Here is a 26,387-nt window from a genome sequence, read left to right on the forward strand (position 1 = left end):
GAAAAAAATCTGTGAGCCTTAAAAAAGACGGCATGTTCATGCCAGTTGACAACAACTAATTTAACACAGCTGACTTGGAACACAGCCAATTTTGGTTGGAGATTAATACTCTATTCTGGATTCAGAGTGATTTTTCTAAAATGTACCTGATTTTGTGTTACTCGAAATTCTTTTGTAGCTTCCTCTTGAGATCAGACAAGAGCGAGAGCATTCAAGATGGTATGGTCTAGACCAGTGGATGGTGAACCTTTTGAGCTCAGCGTGTCAGTATTTTGAAAAACCCTAACTTAACTCTGGTGCCCTGTCACATATAGAAATTTTTTGATATTTTCAACCATAGTAAAAAAAAGATATATTTTTGATATTTATTTTATATATTTAAATGCCATTTAATAAAGAAAAATCAACCAAAAAAATGAGTTCGCGTGTCACCTCTGACACATGTGTCATAGGTTTGCCATCACTGGTCTAGACAGTAGTTTTCTTTGCCTCAAATACTTCGTAATCGTTTTAGCCTTGCAAATATTTGTTTGAATACTTAAATAGGACATAAACAAATACAATATAATTATCATATTAAGCCTTAGTGGACAATGGGAGAGTGTTAGAAGCCTCCTCCATTCCCTCAGAACCCTGCACAGTGCCCCCTTAGTAGGAGAACTTTGGAGCTCCATAGACTCTGTTTAGAAACAACTGCCCTAAATGGTGACATCCAAAGTAATCAGCATAGTGTATAAGGACTTTCATCATCTGCATCCTGTGTACCTTTTCAATTAAATCTTCTAATATTCTTCAGCTCTCGCCCCCAACACACACCTTTGTATACTGGCTTTTCCAATTTAATTATTCATATCTCAAAGCTTTTCCTTGGCATATTTGCTCCCACTTAATTTAAGTGCTTCTCCTACCTTGCTCATCAGGCATGTTTATATTCACAAATCATCACTACCTCCAGGGAATTTTTCCTGACTCAAAAAATCTCCTTTCTATGAAATAATACTCAATGCAAAGGAGGACTCCAGAGTTGTTGATTCCATGAATTGAGGGGACATGGATTGAGCTATTTCAAAATAGATTTCCTAAAATATATAATATTTACTTTCCCCAATTCTCATTTCTCAGTTCTGTAGGCACTTAAAAATATATAGTACCCACTTTTATTTTTGGTGTTTTTTTAATAGTGTAGTTGTGTATCTATGTGTGATAGTTTGTCAAAACCAAGAGCTTTTTGAAATCCCTGAAAGTGAGATATTTTGCTTCTGCCGGAGAAAAAAAATGCAAATCATTATAAAAATAACAAAATCAAGCATTCCTTGACTTTAGTATTCATATTTTCAAACTATAGCCCTCAGAGTTCACAAACTGTCCAATGCTCTCTATCCAACTTTGTCATCAACCATTTCCTATATTAAACATTAACTTCAGGCTGGGCAGTCTTCTTACTGTATCCCCAAACATATTAGCTTCAATTTCCAAGCCTTTATTCATACTATTTCCTCTATTACAGCATCCTGTTCTCCACTTCCCCATTTCCTATCTGCATTCTTTCTAATAAGACAAATCCAGCTCATAAACCACCTCCTCTAAATCATCCATAGTGTTCTCTTCTGCTGAACTTCAGTAACAACATTTGACCCAATCCTTTCATTTAACAACTAATCCCACATTACTTTGCCTTGTGATCTAACTTTTTAAAGTATTATTGTCTTATCTCCCCAACAAAAAATTATGAGTCCTGAACTATCACAGACGTTGCATTTTATATTTATTCACATCCTCTTCCTTAACTAACTCCTTGTTTTATACATAAGAGTTGCTCTACAAATACTTAATTGAAAGATGCTAAATTCCAGAGCATGTCCAAGAATCAGGGAATAAAGCAATTTTGTGTTCATTGGTTGATTCAGTCATTTATTCAACAACAAAGTTTTTAAATGTATTTCCATGAATAATTAAATATTACTTTAAATAATGGGATATAACACACACAGAACCAAGATTTGTGTGTCAAACATAAAAATAGAATTGCAGTAATGCCAAACAGAATAGTAGCTGCCATCATGGCCACTGTGTTGGCAAAAACACTGAGTTAAAAGAAAACATAGATTTCAGTCCTGGATACCTCACAGGTGTCTTTTGCAAAATAGTGTAATCTCTCTGGGCTCACTTTATACGTTTCTGAAAGAAGAGTGTTGAACTTAATCATTTTTTACCATTCCAGCCAAAATAAAATCATGCCATTTGTCTTTGGAGGAGATGGCAATAAAAACAAAATAAACAAACAAACAAAAAAAAACTCACAAGAACTACCAGAGGCATTAATGGAAATCTTTTCCCTGCCTCATAGTAGGTAGAATAATTGTTGCCTTCCTAATCCCTAGAATCTGTGAAATGTGTTACATGGCAAGGGGGAATTATGGTTGTAGATGGAATTAAGGTTACTAAAACTCCTTATGTTTATTCAGGTGTGCCAAAGTAATTATAAGGGACCTCAATGTGGAAGAAGGAAGTGGAAGAGTTGACATAGGGTCAGACTTAACTTCCCATTGCTAGCTTTTAGCATGAAAGGAGGCCACAAGCCAACGAATGCAGCCAGCCTCTAGAAACTGGAAAAGGCAAGGAAACATTGTCTCCCATAGGCTCCAGAAGGAACCAGCCCTGCCAACACCTTGATTTTAGTCCAGTAAAATCCATTTTGGACTTCTGACCTCCAGAACTATCCTATATAATAAAGAGCTAGTATGCTAATTAGACTGAACAGCCAAATGGCCTCTGGATGTCCTTCTGGACAAAGCCGGGGCTGCAAGGGCAGGGCGGAGCTGCGAGGGCTGGCAGGGAGGCAGCCAGGGCTGAGGGGGCCAAGCCGCTTGCACGAATTTCATGCATCAGGCTTCTAGTAAGATAATAAACAGGTTGTTTTAAGCTACCAGGTTTGTAGTCATTTGTTACAGCAGCAATAATAAACCTTCTTCCCAACCAAAACAGATATTTACTAAAAGAAAAAAGCCTATAAACATTTTCTGATAAAGTAATATGTCAACAAAATAAATCAACATGACATGTCTGAACTAGCAGCAGTCTCTTTAGGGATGAGCTGAAATACTCATTTATTAAAAAGAAAGCAGAATAATTCAGCCACATATATACTTTATGAAGCACTGGTCTCAGAAGATGTATTTGCTTGAACAAAATAAATTGTTACAGATAGGATTGCCAACATGTATTTTGTTATTGTCTAGCAGTTTTTAAAACGATTTCTACTAATAACCCATCCTAGCTGTAAGACAAGTGACTTAGGGAACTTTGAAGATAATTAAAGAGACCATTTACAACCATATAGTCTAGTCCCTTCATTTTAAAGTTAAGTGATTGAGTCCCAGAGCTAAATAAACTCCTCCAAAGTTGAACAGTTTTTAGCAGAATGGGAAGTAAAATCCGACTTCCACACTTCTTCAGGCCAGTGTCAATGTCAGACATTGAGCAGCAGGGAGAATGGGAGGAGATGGGAACATCAAGAATGGGAGGCAAAGACAACCTTCAAGAGGATGGGTTCCAGTCATATGTAGAACTTTGGATTTAATCAAAGTGCATCAAAAAGCCATAAAGCTGATGTATGTTTTTTTAATGTATACATTTAACATAAATTTAATAATAAGAATATACAAATTTAGAAATACATAGAATTACAAGAGTAAAAGTAGAGACCAGTTGCAAGGTTGTTGCAAGAGTTGTGGAACAACTCTCAATCTACTTTGAAGTTAAAATCAATACAACTTGCTGATAGATTGGATGTGTGCACAGTGAAAGGAGAGGAATCAAAGGTTATTTCTGAGTGTGGTTTAATGGTATATGCTGAAATAGGAAAACGCAAGGTGAAGAAAAATATGAGTTCTACTGTATTCTCTTAAGTTCAACCAATCAATTAAAAATCAAGTACAGTGGGGCCTTGACTTACAAGTGTCCCGACTAACGAGTTTTTTGAGATACCAACTGTCTCTCAGTCGATTTTTTGCATTGAGTTGTTAGAATAATTTGACTTAACGAGCTCGGTCTCAGAACTAATTAAACTCGTAAGTCAAGGCCCCACTGTAAATTGTTTTCTGATTGAGTCCTTAAATATCTACATATATGTAAAGCATTTAGCTAGCAATAATACATATTTCATCCTCTTATGTAGCTTATAATTGAGGGATGGATAGTTAGGGATGCTATTAGGTGAGTTAAAACATGTCTATAAGGGAATGAAGAATAGGACTGTCTATGTGAGAGTTACTAATAAAGTGCCTCAAGAGTGTATGTGAGACTATTTCTTAAAGAACTAAGGGAGGAAAAAGGAGAGAGGACGTGTTATTTGACATGGGTCATTTAGGATGGATGGATGGCATTCCAGCCCGAAAGAACTGTGTTTTCTAAGTCAAAGCAGTGGGGAGGTTCAAAGCATGCCTAAAGACTAGGGAATAGTACAGTTTAGTTTTGATTGATGGATGATGCAGTCATTCAACAAGTATTTATTGAAAACTTAGTATATGCCAAGTATTGTTACCAGCTGAGACCTGAAAGATGTCTGAGATACAGCCCTTTCCCTCAGGTGGTTTATTGCCTGAGAAGTGGTGATGAATGAATTCAATAAACTCATGGTGAAGAGATATGAAAACAAATATTTTTTTTACTCATACATTTTTCATTCATTCAATACATATTTGAATACCTACTATGTGCATTGTTCTAGAACTTGCCCATTGTTTTAGGCCTTGTACCCGACTATAAGTGGATGCACTATGGAAGTACCAGGAAAGGATTAGTCAAGTCCATCTGCTTTTAATTTGAGGTATGGCTGGGCTTGTTCAGGAAAAACTTAACAAATAAGTCAACTTTTACACTACAGAAGTTCAGACCAAAATATTAGCCAAGGCTCATATTATGGAGGAGGTTTCTAATGTCCATTTAAGGATGTGGCTTCTTCAGTTGGCATTGGGAAGTCATTGAGGTTTTGTTGACCATTTGAGTGACAGAATTAGAGCTTTAATTTGAGACAGGTAGAGCTAAAAAACATGGAAAGGAAGAGAATTATTTTAAAGCCCCAGGAATTTCACTTTTAAGAATACTCAAAAGAACTGAATAAAATATATTCACACAAAAATATGAACAAGAATGTTTATAGCAGCATCATTTAAAATAGCCCCAAAGTGTTAACAACTTAAATATTCATAAACTAATGAATGGATAAATAAATTTGGTATATCAATAATGGAATATTAATCAGCTATAAAAATGAATTAAGTACTAATTCATGCTACAACATGGATGAACCTTGAAAACATGCTAAGTGAAAGAAGCCAGACACAAAAAGCTGTGTATGATTCTATTTATTTGAAGTGTCTAGAATAAGCAAATGCATAAAGACAGAAAGTACATGAATTATTTGCAGGGGCTAGGAGGAGGGATGGGGGTGACTATTAATGGCTTTAGGATTATTTGGGGGAGGAGGGGGATAAAAGTCAGTGGCTTTAAGACTGGTGGTACCATTACCAGGAAATAAAGATATGAGAAGGAGCGGATTTGGGGGAAGTTCAATTTAGGACATATTGAAGTTAAGACATTTATAAAACATTTAGTTTTAATATTATTGTAAATGTTCATTTGCAGGTTTAAAAGGGTGTATTTGGATACTGTCTGCACAGAAATGATTCCTGGAACCCTAGGAGTGGATAGATACTCCGAGTGAGAAAGTGAAAAGAGAAATGAAGTCTGAGATAAAATCTTGAGAAGTGATAATAAGAAAGAGGCAAAAAAGAGACAGGAACCCAGAAATAAAAACTAGTGGGTAAAAGGCCTGAGTAAAGAAGGAGCCTGGGACATGTGAGGAACTGAAATACAAGGCCCGTGTGGCAGAGCCCAGAGGTAAACCAGGGGAAAAGATGAGACCAGCTGAGTCATCGGAGGTATGTTTGTATAATCCTTGCAGGCGCAGTTAAGGATGCTTGGTCCTTAGCCCAAGAGCAATATGAAGCTATTAAACTTGGAGAGTCATGATTAGATTTGCATTTTTAAAACATCACTAGCTATAGTGTAGAAAACGATTTGGAGGAGGTCCAATCAAAATAATCCTGGTGGAACATAAAACTTGTACTAGGAGGGTGATAGTGTAGTTGGAGAGATTTGAGAGAGATTTCAAAGTTAAAATGATGACTTGGTGATGATTGAATATAGATGGTGAGGGAGAGGCAGATGTCAAGGGATATATATGCCTTATTTTATAGCTTACTTTCATTGAGCTGAGGTGTCTTTGAATGGGAAATAAGAGGAACCCATTGTGAGGGGGTAAATGATGTTTGTCAAAATCCAAGCAGAGCTATTGAGAAGAAAGCTGTTACATAACACTGCTACCTGGCAAATAGCTCTGAGCTGAAGATATTAACTAAGGAGTCATTATTATGTAATAATCATTGAAGTCATGGAATGAATGAGATTGATTAGGGTGAGAGAATAGAGTAAGAAGCCACTAGAAGCAGTCTGAGACTCTGAGACCGATGACCACAGTGAACATGTAGAACACCAATGCCTAAAATTCAGACTGAGGAGCAAGAGCCACTCAAAGAGAAAGAAAGAGAGAATGATTGGTCAGAGACACAGAAGGAGCACCAGGCTAATCCCGTGTCATGGGAACTAGGAAAGAGAATGTTTCAAAGAGAAAGCGGTGATTGGCAGGGATGTTGCTGAGAGGTCAGAAATGTTTGTTGTGAAAATATGACATAATTCCATGGTGAAAATAGATTAAATTACAACGCCCATAACCGGATGCAAACTTTGGATGAGGAGGTGTGACCAATATTGATTGTTATTGTACATGGTTTGTGAATGTTAAAAGGAGTTCCTGATGATAAGTAGGGAACTGAGACTTGGTGGCCTTCCAAGTAGCTTCAGTAATAAGGCATGACTCAGCCACCTGAAGGGTGTTCCAGAGCTGTAGTCTCCCTAGTCCCTGGGTACTCCCTCTCCACCACCTCCACCCAAGGAAGTCCAGGTATGTGGAAACAGGTTGGAATTCCCCATGATTTCTGGGAGTCCCTAAAATCAGAGAGGCAAAATAGCCAAATCTAACTCACCAAATCTTTTGGTAACACACACAAAAAAATATGTATTTCTTAAATAATAAATCTATCTTTCCCTCTCTCATACACCCCACTTCTGCCCCCAGCAAACCCAAAGTGCATGTTCTAATCCTTTTTTTACTGAAGATAGAATGGTCAGTTTGGAAGGGTTTATCCAATGAGAGGGGCAACAATACTGGCAATGTAATCACAGATGGGTCCAACCATTTTTTTTTCAGTTTTCATAATCTAATGAGGACTGAAGTGTTGATGGTAATCAGTGAGGGGGGATGGTGATTTTCTGTTATTTAAGGCAATTCAATTCAAACAGAATGTAAACACTATACAAGTTTATGCTTTTAGTTGGATACTTTTTACATGCATTTTGAAAGCTAGCTGTATTTAATCACTTTTTATTGCATAAGCTAATGATGTGGATAATGTTGTTGACTTTTTATTCATCACTTAATGGGTAGTTTTGCAGCTAAACCACATAAGTGCCCTCCTACAGTGCTGCGAAATGATATGATCAAAATCATATAGGAAGATGACAAATCATTCATCAAGAACCACAACCCTAAGTTACAGGGAAGATAAAATGGAGCTGAAAGATATTTATAGGCTCTCTTACAATTGCTCAGAAATATTAAAGTCTGTTTGGGCGCATGCAATTTAAAAATATACTGTGGGTAAAAATTAGCCTGCATCACTAAACTTTTATTAATTAACAAAGTTTGATTATAAGGGGGCTGCGGGGGTGCGCTTTCAAATTAATATGTCATCAGCCCTTCTTTTCTCAGAGGCCATAGCTTGGTTATCATGGTTTTGATTAGTACTTTAGCTTCTCTTTCCCCTTTTCTCTTCTCCTTTTTTTCTGTTACCTATTTTCTAGATCTGTCATCCCTTGTTAGTAATTCCACATGGCAAAAGAGTGGAGAAAGGAGCCGAAACTTAAATTCCATTCACTTTACCTCTTGCTAGTAGCAATGGTAGAAGATTTATTATAAGAAGAGGTTAAAATGAGTAATTGCTGAAATGAAGTTCAGGAAATGTAGTCTATTTCAATTACTTGTGCTCTGACTCTGTTCTTTAGCCAAATACGCAGCCTGGGTGTGCAGTTAGCTATTCAAATCTAATCACCTCATGCTCTGCTTCCCCCTTCTTTCCCTGCTGTGTCTACTCAGCTTTGTCACTACTAACTCTGCCTGAAGAAAGAGAAGTCTAGCTGCCCACTGGGTTCCCAGTGCTCTAAGAAGGATAGGAAAGCACAGCGTCAAAGACACCGTCCTTTGAGGTGGCATACAATCACCCAGGGATCTTGCTGAAATGCAGATTTTTTTAATTTTTATTTTTATTGATTTCAGAGAGGGAGCGGGAGAGAGAGAGATGGAAACATCAATGATGAGATAGAATCATTGATCAGCTGCCTCCTGCACACCCCTTACCGGGGATCGAGTCTGCAACCTGGGCATATGCCCTTGACCGGAATCAAACCTGGGACCTTTCAGTCTGCAGGCCGATGCTCTATCCACTGAGCCAAACCAGCTAGGGCAGAAATGCAGATTTTTGACTCACTAGGTCTGGTTTGGGTTCGCTCCCATGAAATCTGCAATTGCTGTTTATGTACCCACAGAGTTTGAGTAGACAAACTGTGGTAGACCCTGATGAGCAATAAATAAGAACTTATTCTGCTTTTGCATATGGTTCAGGATATAGGTGATAAAGACCCTCCACCTGTGTATTTATATTTAGTTACAGAACAATATATATTTTGCTATAAATCCATGGGTTACAAACATGTTTCTGTGTTTTAAAAGTTTCTTTTATTTTAGCTCTGGTCAGGGAGCTCAGCTGGTTAAAGCATCATCCTGACATACCAAGGTTGGTGGGTTTGATCCCTGGTCAGGGCACATACAAGAATTAAGCAATGAATGCATACATAAGTGAAACAACAAATCAATGTTTCTTTCTCTCAAATCAATTGAAAATACTGTTCACCATTTTTATTTTATTTTACTGTGATGGGAACAGAAATGAGATCTATCTCCTTAAGAAATGTTTACATGTACTATACATTATTGTTGCCTCAGCTACAATGTTGTACGATTAATTTCTAGAAAATTTTCATCTTTCAAATCTGAAACTCTATGCCTATTAAGCAACAATTTCCTTTCCCCATTCTCCCAGCCCCCGGTAATCACCTTTCCACTCTGATTCTATGAATTTGACTATTTCAGATCCCTCCTGCAAGTGGTACCACGCGGTATTTGTCTTTCTGTGGCTGGCTTATTTCACGTAGCATAATGTCCTCAGGCTTCATCCATGTTTCCACATATTGCAGAGTTTCCTTCTTTTTTAAGGCTGAAGAGTGTTCCACTGTATGTAGATATTACTCCTGGCTTTACATAGGGAAAGAAGGTGTTGGGTCATGCATCCAGCACCCTAACTTTCCTGAGGGGGCTTCCCAGAGGATTGGCTTCTGTCTTGACAGTATTGGAGCTCCAACAGGTCCAACCTAGACTAATCCATTGGAGGGAAAATGGAGAGAGCACGTGGGGCTGGTTGACTCCTTAGCCCAGGGGTGGGCAAACTTTTTGACTCCAGGGCCACAATGGTTTCTTAAACTGGATCGGAGGGCCGGAACAAAAGCATGGATGGAGTGTTTGTGTGAACTAATATAAATTCAAAGTAAACATCATTACATAAAAGGGTACGGTCTTTTTTTTTTTAGTTTTATTCATTTCAAACAGGCCGGATCTGCCCCGCGGGCCGTAGTTTGCCCACGGCTGCCTTAGACTCTCATCCTGCTCAACACAAAGCAATCAGACAAAATAATAAAATAAAATAAAATAAAATAAAATAAATAAAATAAAATAGCAGCTCTTAACTTCCTCCTGGGAAGGGAAGGAGTTGAGTCAAACATATTTTCTTAAAAGCAGCAGGACTCCTTTCTCAAAAGAAATATTTCATACAACTCCAAGTATATGAAACAGGAGAAAAGTGATTGTATGGAGGGTCCCCATATCTCAGTGGAACTCTAATTTCCCAAGGACATGGACAAAGAAAACATTGGCTGAAGCTGCAGTGTCTATCTCCTGGCCAGTGTCACAAGGAAGGATTCCTTCATTCAGCACACATTTATTGAGTGCCTTCTAGGTACCAGGCACATAGTAGGGGCTTTCATTTTGTGGAAGGTTACCTGACCTAAAGAATGAGCAAACCTTCAGTGATGGCAGCCCTCCTTCCTAACAAACCCACTGACTAAATAATTGACCTCTATAAGGCTGAAACCCTTTATAAATATCAGGAGAAAAAAAAACTCTTGAGCTTTTTTCCCAAATTGTTAATTGAAGTAAATTGTTACCTTCAGATAGTCCTGGACTTTGCATTAGTGAAATGTTTTTCTTCATTTATCAAGCAATTTATTCTGCTATACATTCATTGTTCATGACACTTCATCATGCTGAAATGCATTTTCTTGATTGTCTGTGGAGTTACCCAGGGGTAATAAATGTGTTGCTACATTTTGTAGACGGAAAAAATATCCTGCCTGAGTGAGCAATAGAGAGAGGGCGGGCACAAGGGGGAGGGGGAGGTGGCACGGGGCAGACAGAAAAACAGAGAACATGCAGAAATAAGCCTCAGAGCAGGGAAAGGAAAAACACAATTGTCCATAGGGTACAGCATCCAAGCGATGCTTAAGTCCAAGTGATACAGCATCGCTGGTGCCAGGAAGACTCAGGGTTCAGCCTGCCGATTATCACTGCCAACACCTTTGTCCTGAGACAAGGTGCCTAGAAGAGGAACTGCTCAGATGGCACAATAGCTCAGCACAGGGCATGTGTGAGATCAAAGAGGAAATCTCAGAACGGAAACCAGAGTTCAAAGGATGTCCCCAGGGCTGTGCAGATAAACTGGGCTGGTTCCCATATTCTCACAGTTCCATTCTCCCAGGATGCCACACGGACCTTCCCGGCTGTGGTCCTCCAGCACGGGTGTGTGTGGTCGGAGGGGACCATGTGCATTTTTCTGGAGGAAATGGCCACCCTTGGTCCCAAGGGACTAGCTCTCCAGCACAAAAGCTTGGTGTACTGTGGTGTGTGTGTGTGGGGGGGGGAGGGTTTGCTGGTGCCCTTGGGTCCCCTTTTCTCTCCACCTCTGGCTTCCTTCCTCACTCAGCCCTTTATTCCAGAGACACAGCAACCAAAAATAACTAGTGTGCTTACTCTCCATCTTCCTGACTTAATTAAGTGCCACCCCACCCGCGCAGGCTGGTGAAACTCCACGGCCATTATTCCTGGGACTGCCTTGGGACACAGATGGGCAGACGAGTGGCCCCACCCCTCCATTATCATTGATGCCTTTTTGAATCAGTGGTCATCAATCACAGAGCCCTCCTCCGCATCTCTGAGCAGGCAGGCTCCACCTAGGAATGCTGAAGAGAAAAACAATACCCTTTTTTTGCATCTGGTTTTACCTTAAATGCTTGCTTTCAGGAAGGAACTAAGATACTGGGACACATGGATCACTCCATCCGTGCTCCTTTTTTTCTGACGGTAACACTGAGGAACAATTTGAAGAAAGTTGGATAACTTTCCCCAGGTTACATTACATTTTAGCAGCAGTCTCCAAAGATAACCCTCCACCTTGCCTTGCTTCCCTTAATAACCGGTTAGTGATATATTGCCCATGAATTTATGTATACACTCTCCGACTTACTAATATTTCTACCTTCTGCCTCTTAAAGAAACAAGCTCCTTATGTTTACTACTTTGTAAAGTACTTCTTCCTGTCCTGGCCAGTGTGGCTCAGTTGGTTGGGTGTCACCCATGCACAGGAAGGTTGTTGTTTCGATTCCCAGTCAGGGCACATGCCTGGGTTTCCGGCTGGAGGAGGCAATCAATTAATGTTTCACTCACACACTGACGTTTCTTTCTTCCTCTCCCTTCCTCTCTTTCTAAAAAATCAATTAACAAGTCTTAAAAAAATAAATAATAAAGCACTTCTTTCTTTTTTTGTGAGGGTACTAAATTCATCTCTTTAATCACTGCTTCCAGTATTTGGTAAATAAATCTATGTTCTACTCGATAGGCTTTGATTTATTTATGTATTTATTTCACAAACATTTATTGAGTACCTACTCCTCATGACTAAATGGCTGCCTTTATTTTTTTGTAGTTTATCTTCACAGAGTATATTTTTCTCCCCTTGATTATCTACTTGTCCTTACTTGTGCCATCCCAGGAAGCATTATCTCTTTATAATTGGCATCCAGCACCTCCCAGAGGCCCCCAGCTGTGGGCTTTCATATTTTAATACAAAGACAGGGTAGTACTGTGTTTTGTTTCCACTGCTCCTGCTAATGACGGCCTAGATTTTGTGAGTCTTTGTTGTAACTATACCTGTTCACTACATATCGTCACTAGTTGTTATTAGAATTGTCCTAAAGTGATGCCTGAATATTTAAGTCTGTATCCCTTCTTTGGGGTACTTTTCCCCAGTGCCATTACCTTCCCTTGCTTATACAGAAATGCATTTGACTTTTTAAGAAAACATGTGCAAAACCTAGAAAGATCTCACTGATTAACATCTTAGTGTCCTATTCTTCCATCTAAGAACAGGTCAACTCAAAAGCAGCTATACCTGATAATTGTTCTTGGTTTGCCTAGTAAGTATTGTATCAAAGAAAAATTTAGCCTTGCCAATAAATTTTCAACCCCTATCACTTATCTATGAGTATAGAGAACAAAGAGAATGGTGACATTATTAAACCCACAAATAATTTATCAGCCTCATTCAAGCCCATAATTATAATAGTCTTCACTTCACTTAAGTCTTCTGTTACTTAAGGTGAACAACCTTAAGTAACAGAAGACTTAAGGTTGTTCACCTTCTTTGCCCCTGGCCTTTATCTTTCTATCAGAATTACTGATAAAAATAGTAGAGATGTGCCCTGGTAGGTGTGGCTCAGTTGGGTGGGTGTCATCCCGTGCTCATGCCCGGGTTGTGGGCTCGATCTCCAGTAGGGGGCATGCAGGAGGCAGGCGATTGATGTTTCACTCTCACATAATGTTTCTCTCTCTCCCCCTCTCCTTTCCTCTCTCTCTCTCTAAAAAAAAAAATATCCTATGTAATAAAAGCCTAATATGCTAAGTGTCTGGTTGTCCGGTCAGCCATTCAACTAATCAAAACATAATATGCTAATGATATGCTAAGGCCATTCAACCACTCTCTATGATGTGCACTGACCACCAGGGGGCACACAGTCAATTGGTCAACCAGTCGCTATGACAGGCACTGACCACCAGGGGGCAGACGCTCCAACCAATAGGTTAGCTTGCTGCTGGGGTCCAGCAGATCAGGACTGAGCAAGATGGGCTGGACACACCCTGGAGCCCTCCTGCGGTTCCTCCCCAGCTGGCCAACCTCCCGTGTCCCTCCCTGGCCCCGATCATGCACCGGTGGGGTCCCTCAGCCTGGCCTGCGCCCTCTTGCAATCTGGAACCCCTCAGGGGATGTTGGAAAGCTGGTTTTGGCCTGATCCCGCAGGCCAGGTCAAGGGACCCCACTGGTGCACAAATTTGTGCACTGGGCCTCTAGAGTGTGTGTGTGTGTGTGTGTGTGTGTGTGTGTGTGTGTGTGTGTGTGTGTATGTGTGTGTATTTTAAAAAATAGTAGAGATGTGAATAGCTGCTTAGATTTAAGTCAAATCCTTGGTAAGCAAAGCAGTTGAAGGTGTAATTTCCTATTTTGGATGCTTTCAGAATGTGAAAGAGACTGCCAGCTGTCCCCCAAGTCCATTTCCCCCCTTTTTCTGGCACATACCTAGACTTCATTTTATAGTGTCCCTTCTGGTTCAGAGTGGTCACATGGCTGAGCTTTAGCTAACTTCTATTGTACTGATTCATTGAATGTTTGGGTCTTCATGATAGCCTCAAGAACAACCAAGTGTCCCTCAGCTGGGGAATGGATAAGGAAATAATGATATACTTACTGATATAACAGACTACAAATCAACAATAAAAAAAGCTTTATTCATCATAGCCACAAACTAGAAAACAACCCTAATGTCCATCAACAGGCCAATGCGTAAATAAACAAGGTATTTCATACAATGGAATACTACTCAGCAATGAAAAAGCATAGACTGGAAGGGGCACTGTAAAATGACTAATAAGAGGAATTATCTCCTGAGAGCCAGGTCTCTCTCAGCCAAGAGGGAAGATTTCCCTAATCTAATAAGCAGATGTCCAGATTCCCAGGTCATGAGGTAGGATTCCTGGAGAAGAAAGGACATGCTGCTCACTGTTGCCCGCCCAAAGTGCCTGTGCCTTTAAGAGATAGAAAGGAGTTTTACGTGGATGCTCATGGCTAAGTCTCTTGGTGGAGATTTCCTGTGTCTAATATATTGATGTTTCTCCGCAGGCTATTGCCCTCATGGTCTCTAAAACATATAGGCCTTCTGCTGAAGTAGAAATATTCAAAAGGGAAGGCCACAATTCTGTGAGCTTTGATAAATAAACAGAGTCATGTTACCATCATCACAATCAAGATATAGAATGTTTCCAGCCTGGTCAGTACAGCTCAGTGGTTGAGCATCAACCTATGAACCAGGAGATCAAGGTTCAATTCCTAGTCAGGGCGCATGCCCTGGTTCTGGCCTCAATCCCCAGTAGGGGGCATGCAGGAGACAGCTGATGGATGATTCTCTCTCATCATTGATGTTTCTGTCTCTCTCTCTCTCCCTTCCTCTCTGAAATCAATAAAAATATATTTTTAAAAGGTATAGAACGTTTCCATCTCCCCCAAATTTCTCCCTTGGCCTTTGCAGCCAGCCCCTCCCTGTACCCCAGCCTCCTGCAGAACCTGATCTGTTTTCTCTAGGATGTCATATAAATGGAATCCGTGACCTGTTCTTTTTTATTGTTGAATTGTATTCTGTTATATCAGTAGGTATATCACAATTTCCTTATCCATTCTCCAGCTGAGGGACACTGGTTGTTCTCTGTTTGGGGCCGTTATGAAGAAAACCACTGTAAACATTCCTATGCATGATTTTGTGTGAATGGTGACTTCATTTCATTTGGCTAAACAACACGGAGTGGGATTGCTGGGTTGTATGGGAAGTGGGTATTTAACTCTATTAGAAACTAGAAAGTGTCAAACTGTTTTCCAAAGTGATTTTTCCATTTTGTGTCCTCACCAAAATTTTAGATGTTTTTTTTTTTTTCAAATTAACCATTCTAATAGATAGTGCCATAGTTTCATTTTGCCAGCTCTAGAACAATGTATAAATGAAATAATTTGCCTGGCTTCTTTTGCTTAGCATAATGTATACAAAACTCATCTATGTTATTATATATACCAGCAGTTTATTCTTTTTCACTGCTGAGTAGCATTCCACTGTATGATATACCTTTTTTTGTTTATGCATTGGCCTGTTGATGGACATTAGGGTTGTTTTCCAGTTTGGGGCAGCTACAATGAATATAGCTGCTATGAATCTTCTTCCACTAATCATTTTATGGCCATATGCTAACCTTCTCTTGGGTATAAACCTAGGAATGAAATTGCTAGGTTACAGAGTAGGTATATGTTTAACTTTATTAGAAATTCCTACACCCAATTTTGTATTCTTTTTCTTAAAGAGAATCCTTGAAATTATATAAGCTTCTGGTCTCATAAGGCTGAATCTGTCCTGCAAAGAAGATTTCAATCAAGAAACCAACATCACAAACAATCCTCTTCCATGAGTGAAGACAGAATACACAAGGTGATTGTCAGGGGCCTCAGTCTTGCTTCCCTGGAGTACAGCATCCTGCTGGCAGCTACAGCATGCTCTCTAATAAGCACTGCCAGCCAGACCTGAGCAGGCCACTTAGTACTGTGCCTGCAGTCAGCACATCGGAGAGAAGGGGCAGTAGCCCAGGTAACTCAGATCTTGATCTCTTTTGGCTCACTCTCAGTTAATTGGATATTGCAATTAATAGATCTTCGGGGCTTTGATATATTTGGATCCCACTTGAGGGATGTTGACAAAGGCCCAACAAGTCCTTATGGTATTGTTATAATTTTTAAAAATATATGTTTATTGATTTCAGAGTGAAAGGGAGAGGGAGAGAGAGATAGGAACATCAGTGATGAGAGAGAATCATTGATTGGCTGCCTCTGCACGTCCCACACTGGGAATCTAGCCTGCAACCCTGACATGTGCCCTGACCAGGAATTGAACCATGACCTCCAGGTTCATAGGTCTATGCTCAAACACTGATTCACGCTGGCTGGGCCCACAAATACGATATTATTTGTGACCCAAGTTTTCTCAATTGCCAGGACATCCATGCCCTCCTGTTTGTCTGTGGCAGTGGAAGCTTCACCAAGCAAGGAGGAAGGGTGTGAGCCGAAAGGGCCGGCAAGCCTGTCTCTACCACCTCTGGCTGGTCAGCAGCTTTGCCTCAGCTAGTGGCTTACTGCACTTACTGGAACGCTACCCGCTTCCCCATCGCTGGCCCTGGTCTAACCCACAGCTCAGCTGGTTCCCAGCTTTTCTGGATGACTTTGCACTGGTTCATTTCAGGAAATAATCCAGTGATGAAAGGCATGAAGTTCGCCTATGGTTCTTGCTACTCCCTCCACACAAAGAGGGCACTCACCCCACAGTGGTCTCCAAAGAACACACCTCTCCTGATTATAATGGGCTGATTAGCCCAAGGGGGCTCACATGGGCTTCAGGCAGTGCACATCTACCTGAGTGCTAGGCTTTCAGCTAATCCTATCAAAGGTTATTGGCTGGGGGTGGGATGAGATTACAAATCCAAACATATTTACACAGATGTCTTTTTTAGCCCTGCACTCAGCCAAGATTGCATTTGCATCTTGTAACAAAATCACAATTAGAACAGGCCAACTTTGTTAGGGGCCTAAGACCAGGATATTGAGAGAGAGAGGAAGGGAGAGAAAGAAAATGGATGAAGATTAAGTGTGTGAATGTGTGTGTATGGGGAGGCGGGGAGAGAGAGAGAGAGAAGCTCATGGCAGGACTTCCAGCAGCAATCAGCTGAGAACAGCAGGTTCGTGCTCAGCCTGTGTGGTTATTTTCTGATTAGGCTGGTTGTCTGTCTAATCAGATTTTCTGCTCCCCTGTTATCCATCTTATTAGGCTCTTAGGGCTCCTAGTAGTCACAAGATGATTCAAAGTAATGACCAACAAAGCCACTTTCTGTGGGATAGTATTTATTAGGCTTATTCCAAATCAGGCCTCTCTGACTCTCAATAAGTAAGAAGATAGGTTTGGGGTTTTTTATTTTATTTTTTATCTCACACATCTAAGCCTCATGAGAATCTTAATTTTCATAGAAATCTAATAATGAAAATAGTTTTTGATTAATCACAAAAGCTCCTCTGGGTAGAACCTGATCTAATAGACCTCCCTCAACATCTATGTATATAAAACCCTAATATGCAAATAGACCGAATGACGGAACAACCGAACAACCAAACAACTGGTAGCTATGATGTGCGCTGACCACCAGGGGGCGCTCATGAAACATGGCAGGCGTTGTCAGCAGGCAGCAGAGTGAGGAACATGGCGGGTGTCGGCAGCAGCGGAATGGTGGAGCAGGTGAGCAGGGATGCCAGAGCAATGTGGGGCACCAGTTGCTGTCACTGGGGCCAGCCTCTGGTGGTTACTGAAAATTCTTTGCTCCCGCATGCTGCACTTCCGCCCAGCACTCGCACCTGCTGCCAGCACCGGCCCCGCTCTCACCCGCTGCTGGTGCCCAGCACTGGTCCCAATCGCCCCTGAGGGCTTCTCCACCTCCTCCTGTTCCTGAGGTGCAATTGGGGCAGCAGCCACCTCTTGCACCCACTACTGGTGCCCGGCGTCAGTCCTGATTGCTCAGCACCATCAGGGGATCCAAGTAGTGGCTGCCAGCCCCAATCATCCCTGAGGGCTTCTCCACCTCCCCTTGCTCCTGAGGGGCGATTGGGGCAGCAGCCATCGCTCACACCTGCTGATGGTGACGGCACCATCTCCGCTTGCACCCACTGCTGGCACTGGCCCCAATCGCTCCACGCCATCAGAGGTTGTGAGCAGGGCCGGCGCCGTCAGCACATGGGAGTGACGACGGCAGTGGGAGTGGGGCTGTCAGCAGACAGGAAACCGGGTCCACGCAGGAGGGGCCGGGCAAGGGTGTGGAGGATGGGCCAAGGCCTGTCCCTGTGCCCACCGCAGACTCGCAGCCTCGCAGCCCACAGTTCCTTTCAAGGTGCACGAATTCATGCACTCGGCCCCTAGTAAAGAAATATTACTTGAGCCCTACCATGTGCCAGGCACCAGGCCAGGCAGTGGACATAAGCTGATTGGTAGAGAACATACAGTCTGTACCCAGTAGTGTTCATAGTCTGGACTACAGAGAAGATAATGATTTTATTTCATTAAAAAGTGCACAGGTAGTGGGAGTCAGGAAGTAATCTTTTGTGTCATCCTTGCTTATTTGTCCCAGAGGCCAAGTGATATTAGGAAAGATGTTTTCGTAACAGCCAGGCAGGTATGGAGATCCCTGTCTGCTCAGTGCACACAGCAGAGTACCCTTTTGAAGCGTTCATGTAAACAACTTTTGAAGACAAATTAAAATGACAAAAGGTCCCAATGCAATTTTTCTGTGCTTTTAAACTTGACTATTTGGGGCCATAAGAATGATGGGAACAATCTATAAAAATTGTATTTTAAAGAAAATGTATTAAAGTCTACAACAATTTCATTACACAGTCGTACACAGAGTAATATTATTTCAGATTCCATGACAAGCAAAATATAGCTATTTAGCAGAGAAGGCAAATTCTGCCCTATGGCTAAGAAGAATTCAAGTCCGAATTGAATGTGAAAAGAAAATTCAATTTTTTTAAAATGCCATCTAAATGGTTCTAGCGTGCCTGCAGCTGTTTTACAGAGCCATACTGCACACGGGCTTCTTTGAAGACCACATACTATCTGTTAAAGTGTTTAGAGACCCGTCTAAGAGGGATGGTATACTCATATCCTCTAGTTGCTGCTAAATTCAACTATTACCAGGACAGAATTTCTCATGATTGAAAAGAAAAAAAATGCTGTTTATTTGTGAATTCTTCTTATTTCAGAATCCATGCTTCAGGCACAGAAATTTGCCTTAGGTCCAGCATTTTCAATGGCAGCGTCTATGTCTGGTTGAAGTAAAATGGGAAAGGGATGGTGGAGATGCCCAGAAGGCCATCTGCTTAGGGAGTCAACGTATTTGGAGCGGCAAGTTCATGCTGAGGAAGTGTGGATTCTGTAGGAGAAGGGGAGGACCCTGAAGTCAGGTTTCTCTTCCGGTATTTGCCCAGGCCCAGAGTTCAGAGCACTCCGCAAACTGCAGCCAGGTAGGGCTCCCGTCCTGCTGAGTGGGAACAGGGTGAGAGTGGGGAGCCATGGGGAGGTGGGTCTTAGGGCTTCTCCATTAACTAAACCCTGCCTCTCAACACTCCTTTCCTTCTTGCCTGCATGACATTCAAACTGGCCTTGGAATCGCTGCCTCTTAATTCTCATTGTTTATGATTCCTGTCCCGGTCCCGAACACTTCTGCCGCCTGCTCCAGGACTCCAGGCTTTCCAACTCAGACAACATCCTCTACCCAATGCAGACCCCTCCACCATCCCCCTCCCTACTTCCTGTTTCTTTATTTTATTGCAAATAGTCTCCTGGTTAATCAAACTTTTCTCCATTTATATCTTTTACTATAATTTGCCTTTTCCTTTTATTATCCTTTATAATAGTGGGAATCTCACCAGTGGTACCACTCTCTCCATCTCTCCCAACCTATATCCCATCACAAGTCATGAGTAGGGGTCAGAAAATTTCTTACAGCCATCTCCATCTTGTCAATCCATGGCCTTCCCTCCTCCATGTCTCCTTTGGTGGTCCCACCATGGGATCCTCCCATCAGCCCCTCTGAGCCCCCAGGTTCCCAGCATGCTCGGTGATGTCAGCCTAGGAATTAAAAATGTTAAACTTAAACTAATTACCAGACACTTGAACTCCTAAGTCTAGCCCCCAATTGGTGATTAGCCATACTCAACTCCTGGGCAATAAGAAACACTATTGTAGAAGCCATACTTACCATTTTTAAATAATTGTAGTTATGTGAAAATGTTTTAATAAGCTGAAATATGTATTTCTATAATTAATGTTCCTAGCTCTAGTTCTGCCTTTTGAAGCTCTATCAAAGAAGTTAAATTGCTTTTCCCATATGACAGCCCTTGGATCATTTGCAAACTTTTATCATATTCCTACTAAGACTTCTCTACTCCACGCTAACTAACTCCAGGGCCTTTACATTTTCTGAACATAGCACATTTGGGGGTTTTGTTTCCCCCCCAGGTAATTGCTCTCCCTGTGATCATTCTCCAGGTTGTACATGTGAGCACAGAACTATACACATTGCTCTAAGTATGACACGATTAGTGGAACTCTCCCCTCCCTTCCACAGACAGTTTTTCCATGAACACAGCCTAAGAGCTCATTAAGTTGTTGTTGGAATGGTGGTGATGATGGTGGTGGTGACGGTGGTTGAAGTGGTGGTGGTGATGGTTTCTGTAATTATGTAATACTATTGACTCATCACAGTCAGCTAATTAAAAATTAAAGCTTGTTTACTGCTACGAAGTCATATCTCTACCATCTTTTTTTCATGTACTGTTGGCTTTTGGACAAAGATCAAGACTATTGAGCTAAATTTTGGTAGATTTGAGCCATCATTTCAAGCTAATGAAGATCATTTTAGCTCCTGATTTTGTCACAGTTTGTTTGCCATTCTTCTCAGCTCCAGTTCATCTGCAGATTAATGACCATGTCGTCTGTATCTTTATTCAAGTTTCTGATTAAATATAAATCAGACAGTGTTAAAGTTAGAGGCTTATGAAAAGACACTAAAGCATGTCCTTCAGGTTAACATCTATCTATTAATCAGCATCCTTTGGATACAATTGTTCAATTCATCAATTTTAATGTCTCTCATTTTTCTTCTGTTTTGTCCCCAAGGCTATCCTGAAATTCAGCTGTTCTGTAGACATCTTATTTCTCATTTGTACCAATCTAATAATCATGACATCCCCATAAAAGATGAGTTTGATATTACTTCTTCAATAACATTTAGCAACCCCCAGATTCCTTTCATAAATAAGTTCTCCTAGAACCTTAGAATCTCTGAGGTTTGCACAGATCTTCAGTAAGGGAAATGCCGCACCTTCTTTATTTGGAGAACCAGAATCGGATCTGCCTCTCTCTAGTCTTTCAACCACTCTCGTCCTCTCCGCAATTCCCTCATTGGAGAAACAATCCATTCCTTCTTAGAACCTCGGAATTCATTGAAACCTTATAAAACAGATCTTACCCTGCCTTATATTAGGGATATTTGTATAGACATCTTATTCCCTCTGCCCCCACCCCCCAGATACTCACACTTGATTATGAGCTCCTTGGCAACAAGGGATGGTGCTTATTTTTCTCGCTATCCCCTGAAGTGCCTTGCATTGTATATTTGAAGGTTTGAATTGAACTAAATTGCACAAAGGAAGAAAATTAGTTTGATCTATGCAGTCTCAAAATCATTTTTTGGTCAAATTGGATTTTTTTTCTTCTATCTTAATATTTAATTTGTGCATAGTTGAATCAGTCTTGCAATTAATCTGATATGGTCATTAAGGCCACTGAAGACAGAAAATTCATTTTCCCAAGGTGGTGACTTTTAATCATGTAGTCACAGCCACTCACACAGAAAAATAAAACAGCAGATTAAATAGCAAACTAATAGCAGAATGATGAATGGAATTATCCCTAGACCTAAAGGTTATTACAGATAATCTATAGTTTCTGTCAAAGCATTTATTCAGTTTTGATCCAACACTCTTTTGTGAAGTGATAAAAATAGTCACCAATTATGGAGTATTTCCTATGGATTAGCACTGAACTAAGCCAGATTAAGATGGTGGCTAGGAATGCGAGGCTGAGCTTGTGTCCTTGTCATACCACTTACGACTTATGTGACCTTATGAGCTAATTACTTTAACTATAACACAAGATATTTAAAAAGTTTGTTATACCATTATTATTTAAGGGTATCATCCTATATAATAAAAGCCTAATATGCTAACTGTCTAGTCATCCAGTTGGCCATTCAACCAATCAAAGCATAATATGCTAATGATAGGCAAAGGCTGCTCAACTGCTCGCTATGATGTGCATGACCACCAGGAGGCAGACAGTTGACTCATCGGCCAGTTGCTATGATGTGCACTGACCATCGGGGGCAGACACTCAACACAGGAGCTATCCCAGAAGCCGGGCTCACGGCTGGCGAGTGCAGTGGAGGTGGCGGGAGCCTCTCCCATCTCCAAGGCAGTGCTAAGGATGTCCCCCAAGGGCTCCCGGACTGCAAGAAGGTGCAGGCCGGGCTGAGGGACCCCTTTCCCCCGAGTGCACGAATTTCATACACTGGGCCTCTAGTCTAATATAAACCTCATGACAACCCTCTGAACAACTGTTGATTTCTCCTACTTTATAAATTTACGGGGTTCTAGATGCTGGATACTGTAGGACTCATAGAAATGGCCATGTTAGAGTCAGACATGATCTTGCCCACAGGGACTTCACAATCAAGTAAGGAAGACTGCATTTTAAATAATTAACTGTAATCAAGGCAGAATAAAACACCTGCCACAGCAACATGAATGTGAGATGCACGGGAGGACAGATGACTTAATGGAGGGCTTTAAATAAAAGGGAGAATTTCATTTTAAAGTGTAGGGATGAAAATAGCCTCTAAAGGCATCGCAGAGTTGAAGGGCAATCCTGAGTGAGGGAGACACATGAGCAAAGAGCGGCAGCATGAAAAAGCATTAGGAGGACAACACTAGCCAGAGCGCACCTCCCAACCTGCTGGCTGTAAGAATCACTTCAGTGGGGCCCAACCAGAATCATGTTTACATATGCAAGGTGTGGGCCAGAGAATACTAGAGGACATTGCACATAGAAAAATCCAGATGGCCCTACCTGTTTTGGCTCAGTGGACAGAGCGTCGGCCTGCAGTCTGAAGGGTCCGGGTTTGATTATGGTCAACGGCACATGCCTGGGTTGTGGGCTTCATCCCCAGTAGGGCTGTCCAGGAGGTAGCCAATCAATGATTCCCTCTTATCACTGATGTTTCTATCTCTCTCTTCCTCTCTGAAATCAATACAAATATTTTTTAAAAATAAAAATTCCGATGCATTTTGTGAAACTTTTTTCAGTAATATGGGTGGGTATTGGGTTACCATGTAAAATGTGTTTCTTATTATGGGCTGTGATCTAAGAAGTTGGAAAGTCACCCATTTAGATAAAGAGGTGGAAACCTAAGTTGAAGAGAGACGTGTAGTGTGGGTACAAAGCTGGTATTCTAGGAAAATAATGAGCAGCTGTGAAATGATGCATTATGCTTGAGGGGAGAGAGGGAAGGAAGGGAAGTGAGTTGGAGAAGCCATGGAAGTCTATGCCAGCACATCCCAACTTGAGGTGAAGCCAGCCTGTTCTGGGGGTCTTGGCAGGTGTGGGAGGAAAATGTCTTCTCATGAGCAAATATAGTCATTTAACATGCAAATAGAGGGGGGGGGTTACTGTACAGTTAATAAAATTAGAGCTTCAGGACCCTTGTTTCCATGAGTCCCTTATAAGGCTCAATTCTGAATTTTGTATTCATAATTTTGTGTTCTTTTTCCTATAGAGGGCCTTTAAATTTATAAGCCTCAGGAGCCACTAAAACTGGATCATCCCTAGCTTGTATATAAACCTGAATGGGTGTCTTCTTTATAAAACGGCTTCTGGGGAGCCGCCGGGTAGAGAGGAATGTGGCCTTCTCCTCTCCCCGCCATGGTGTGTGCTTGTCCACTGATATCTGTGTACTCAGAAAAGGGGGAAACATCTGGCAAAAATGTCACTTTGCCTGCTGTATTCAAGGCTCCCATTTGACCAGATATTGTGAACTTTGTTCACACCAACTTGTGCAAAAACAATAGACAGCCCTATGCTGTGGGTGAATTGGCAGGTCATCAAACCAGTGCCGAGTCGTGGGGTATTGGCAGAGCTGTGGCTCAAATTCCCAGAGTCTGAGGTGGTGGAACTCATCATTCTGGCCAGGGTGCTTTTGGAAGTATGTGTCGTGGGGGCCACATGTTTGCACCAACCAAAACCTGGCGCTGTTGGCACCACAGAGTAAACACAATACAAATGATATGCCACCTGCTCTGCCCTCGCTGCTTCAGCCTTCCCAGCCCGGGTCATGTCTAAAGGTCACCGCATTGAGGAAGTTCCTGAACCTCCTTTGGTGGCTGAAGATACAGTTGAAGGCTACAAGAAAACCAAGGAGGCTGTTTTGCTTCTTGAGAAACGTAAGGCCTGGAATGATATAAAAAAGGTCTATGTCTCTCAGCGAATGTGGGCTGGCCAGGGCAAAATGAGAAACCGTCGTCATATCCAGCTCAGGGACCTTGCATCATCTATAATGCGGACAATGGTATCATCAAAGTCTTCAGAAACATCCCTGGAATTACTCTGCTTAATGTAAGCAAAGTGACCATTTTGAAACTTGCACCTGGAGGTCATGTGGGCCGTTTCTGCATTTGGACTGAAAGTGCTTTCTACAAGTTAGATGAGCTGTATGGCACTTGGCGTGGAGCTGCCTCCCTCAAGAGCAACTACAACCTTCCCATGCACAAGATGCTCAGCACAGACCGTAGTAGAATTTTGAAAAGTCCAGAGATCCAAAGAGCCCTCTGAGCACCACGCAAGAAGATTCACCGCAGAGTCCTGAAGAGGAATCCACTGAAAAGCCTGAGGATCATGTTGAAGCTAAACCCATATGCGCCATTCTTCTCTAGGCCAAGAACCACAAGCTTCGGGTGGGTAAAGCAACAGCAGCCCTAGAAGCCAAATCAGATGAGAAGGTGGTTCCAAGCAAGAAGCCTGTGGCCAGGAAGAAAGGAGGAAGGCTGTTGGCCTTAAGAAGCAGAAGAAGCCTCTGGTGGGGAAAAGGCTGCAGCTACCAAGAAACCAGCAGCCGAGAAGAAGCCCGCAGAAAAGAAACCCACCACAGAAGAAAGAAGCCTATGGCATAAACTTACATTTGTTTATTCCATAAAGATCAAGTCACTTTGGACAGCTAATTTTGCATAAAAATATGATCAAAGGCAATGAGAAAAACAAACAAAGAGTGCTTCTTAGAGACTTTAAGATTCGAATGTGTGCTTTGAACCCCTCTGCAATGATTTTATACTTTCTCCTTTTTTTTTTTCTCAAACACCCACACCTCTTTGTTCACCTTCACTCTCAGCTGGCACTCACACTTCATATTTCATGGATAAAATAGAAGCCATTCAATGCAACCTCATCTTCACACCAATAAGCCTGCAGTATTGCTGTCACAATTCATACTACAGCTACGTTAGGGAAATGTTGACGTTCTGTTTTCTCTAATTGACCTCATCTCTGGTTTATTGAAAGTAACTTAATTACTTTCCATTATAAAGTCTTCGGTTAAATAATCTTTTTGGAGTCAATGCTCATTCTTTCCAGGTGTTTGCATTTCCTGTTCTCTTCCCTTCTCCATGGGTAGCCTCTGGACATGGCGGAAGCACCGATGCCTTTACGGAAGTGGGGGAGAAGCACTGGGCCCACTTACTGTTCTTTGAGCCTTCACCCATTCCCTCTAGCCTGCTCCTGGCTGTCCTGTGGCATCCACAGGTGATGCCCTGGTCTCTTGCCATATCACAGGCTCCTTATCCCAACCTGAGGCTTAGTCTGAGCCTCCATTCCTCTCAGCACCTCCATTCCTCCAGGGAACTGGAAACAGCTGCTTTCTCAGCCCACAGGATTGGGCTTAGGTTGCTGGAGAGGCTTCACGAGGCAGCTCTCAGTGGCTGTTACAGCCTGTTTTCGCTCCCCCTCATGTTCCTTGCCGGACATGATGCCATGTCAAATGTAGGGCTTATGCCCGGACTCATGTGGTTCAGTTGGTTGGGCGTCATCTTGTGCACCAAAAGGTTGCTGGTTCCATACCTGATCAGGGCCTATGCCCAGGTTTCAGGCTTGATCCCCACTAGGGGGCATGCAGGAGGCAGCCAATTGATGTTCTGCTCTCATATCCATCTCTCTCTCTCTCTCTCTCTCTCTCTCTCTCTCTCTCTCTCTCTCTCTCCCTCCCTCCCCCTCTCTAAGAAATCAATAAAAATATTTAAAAACACACACAATAT

General features: G+C 41.7%; 1 pseudogene; it reads left to right on the top strand.

The window, feature by feature from the left end:
* The first annotated feature begins 13,744 nt into the window (after positions 1-13,744).
* LOC118661962 lies at positions 13,745-25,681 on the top strand (annotated as a pseudogene).
* Positions 25,682-26,387: the final 706 nt, after the last annotated feature.

The sequence above is a fragment of the Myotis myotis genome, unplaced genomic scaffold (genome assembly GCF_014108235.1).
Source record: "Myotis myotis isolate mMyoMyo1 unplaced genomic scaffold, mMyoMyo1.p scaffold_m19_p_8, whole genome shotgun sequence".
In the NCBI taxonomy this organism is placed as follows: Eukaryota; Metazoa; Chordata; class Mammalia; order Chiroptera; family Vespertilionidae; genus Myotis; species Myotis myotis.